The 2,408-nt window shown below is 35.3% G+C and overlaps 1 protein-coding gene across 1 annotated transcript in view; it reads right to left on the bottom strand.

Annotated features, from left to right (window-relative positions):
* The window catches only part of brsk2a (BR serine/threonine kinase 2a), a 254,881-nt gene that overhangs the window by 24,993 nt on the left and 227,480 nt on the right, over positions 1–2,408 (bottom strand). The window lies entirely within an intron of this gene.

The raw sequence follows: 2,408 nt of genomic DNA, 5'->3' as shown, positions 1-2,408 counted from the left end.
TATAAAAAAAAAAAAAAAAAAAAAAAAAAAAAAAAATATATATATATATATATATATATATATATATATAATTATTTTTTTTAAATAAAAAAGTGCAGTTCTATCTTCAGGCATAGTTGCGTCATTCTGAGCTGTAACTGTTTGGGTTTTTTGACAGCAGATGTCCACACAGATACAGATCAAACATTTCAATCATCTTCAAGAATGAAGCACATTCATTATCAGCTCACAGTCTGTCTTCATCAGCACAGAGAGCCGCCCAACACAAATCTCAGCAGCTGTTCTTTCACTCTCATGCATCCTTCTCATCCCAGCACTCCTCAGTCTTTTTTGACATACTCGTCTTTCCCCTTACAAACAATGTGCCACTGTACAGTGATATATCTGACTGTCATTTTTTAGGTTTAAATCAACAAAAGATTGAACTTCTCCACCAACTTTCATCTTGTGTTTCTCTCCACATTCTTATCACTTTTGCCACTGTGAATCTTGATCTCTGTCCCTGTGTCTCTCTGGATCTCTAATCCAGGTCAGTTGTCAGGTCAGTTGTCAGGTCCCTAAAGCGCTGAGCCGGACAACGGTCTGATCTGAGGCCCTAAAAAACAGGGTAAGCTTCACTAAAAACAACACATGCCATTGTGTCAGCAAGAGCCAATGTTTTGAGCGAGGGACATACAGAAAGTGATCACAAGAGAAAGAAAAAACACTTTAAAAAAGAAAGGTTAAAGTGACAGTTCACTGAAAATGAATGGCAGAATTTTTATTTCTGAAAATTTGCTGTTAGTTTACTCACCCTTCAGGGCATCCAAAATGTAGGTGCCTTTTTTGTCTTCAGTAGAACAGTAAAGATTTTTAGCTGAAATCGTGGTCTTTGGTGATTCATTTAATGCAAGTCAGCAGCTACCATCACTTTGAGAGTCAAAAAAGCATATCAAGGAACACAAAATGAATACCCGTGGCTCCTGTCGATATATTGAGGTCTTATGAAGTGAAACGATCGGTCTGTGCAAGAAACTGAACATTATTTACAACATTAACTGTTATACTGTATATACTGTTCTAATCAAGAAAAAAAGTCACCTACATCTTGGATGGCCTGAGGGCGAGTAAATTAACAGCAAATTTTCATTTCTGGGTGAACTGTCCCTTTAAGATAAATGTTAAAATGGATGTTTATATTTAAATTAATAGGCTCAGATGAAACCATGAGTGGCATTTCTCTCTTGTGTGGGAGTCTAGAGTGAATAGAGACGCTATGATGACTGTCAGATGGCTAGACAGAATCCAGCTAATGCTAATTTTAGTTATTTTATTTTGGAGTTATACGGGGTGAGTGGAGACAGACAGCACATGGCTTACTGATATATGCATAACAGCATATGCAATGCATAATTTGCTAAACCTATATATTTAGATGTAAAAGGCATTAGATGGTGACTAATCAGAGCATTATAATCTTTGTTTACAGGTAAATCATCACTATTATATAAGACAAACAATGAGTTACACAACTAAATGATTATTCAAATGAATCAGTTAATAATTTTTGGAGGCAGTTTGTTTAAAAAATGTACTTTGCTAAAATTGGGGATAGACTTATGTTAACATAACATGATTTTTGACCTAAATCAACCACATAAAAACTAACTTTTCTTGCTCATGTACTTTCCATTTAAAAAAAACTTGCTCCTTCCCACATGCTTCATCACACAGATCCAACTTTTTAAAATTACATTTCAAAGTCTCTTTTTAGTCTGACACACACTGATCTCAAGCCTTTTAAAGTCGATAAAAGCACACAAACACAAATGATGCAACAAAGTCTGTTTCTGAGGTCGTTTCTAGTTCATAAAAGCACTATTTTAGTAGGTAGTAAATCTTGATACAGAAACGAGTTTGGCAGACTAATGAATAGCTCGTCTAATGACAGAGTATTAAGTTCCCTCGATGGGGGAAAAATCCAGGTGAACATCAATCAGTACTCAATATTAATTTAAACTGCTTTAAATATGACTCCTGCTTATTTCCTGTGCACTTCAATACTGGTCTGCGCTCGACTGTAGTCGCGCCTGTCTGCTTATTGAGTTTATTTAACCCATCGCAATTTCGCAACATCGCAATGTCCTGCTCGGGCTTGCCAATTTAATGGCAGAGAATGGTGACTTTATTTTTTTTTTTTTTTTTTTTAAGCGGATACATATCTGTCATAAAATAATCCTATGCATCTCGTGCCGTATATTCCAAGCATTCTGAACTTATACTGAGGGTTTGGTGAGAAAAAAACGAAATGGCAAGTAATATTTTATGAAAATCTTGCGTGGCAGCTCACGCTGCGCACAAGTGCATATCCTTTTGAGATATCAATTATAATCAATTTTAATAAAACACAAGATTACATTATATAACTC

Source organism: Sinocyclocheilus grahami, unplaced genomic scaffold (assembly GCF_001515645.1).
Source record: "Sinocyclocheilus grahami isolate Dianchi unplaced genomic scaffold, SAMN03320097.WGS_v1.1 scaffold843.1, whole genome shotgun sequence".
Classification (NCBI taxonomy): domain Eukaryota; kingdom Metazoa; phylum Chordata; class Actinopteri; order Cypriniformes; family Cyprinidae; genus Sinocyclocheilus; species Sinocyclocheilus grahami.
Note: the sequence above shows the minus strand (reverse complement) of the source record. Positions and strands in the feature narration are given on the sequence as shown.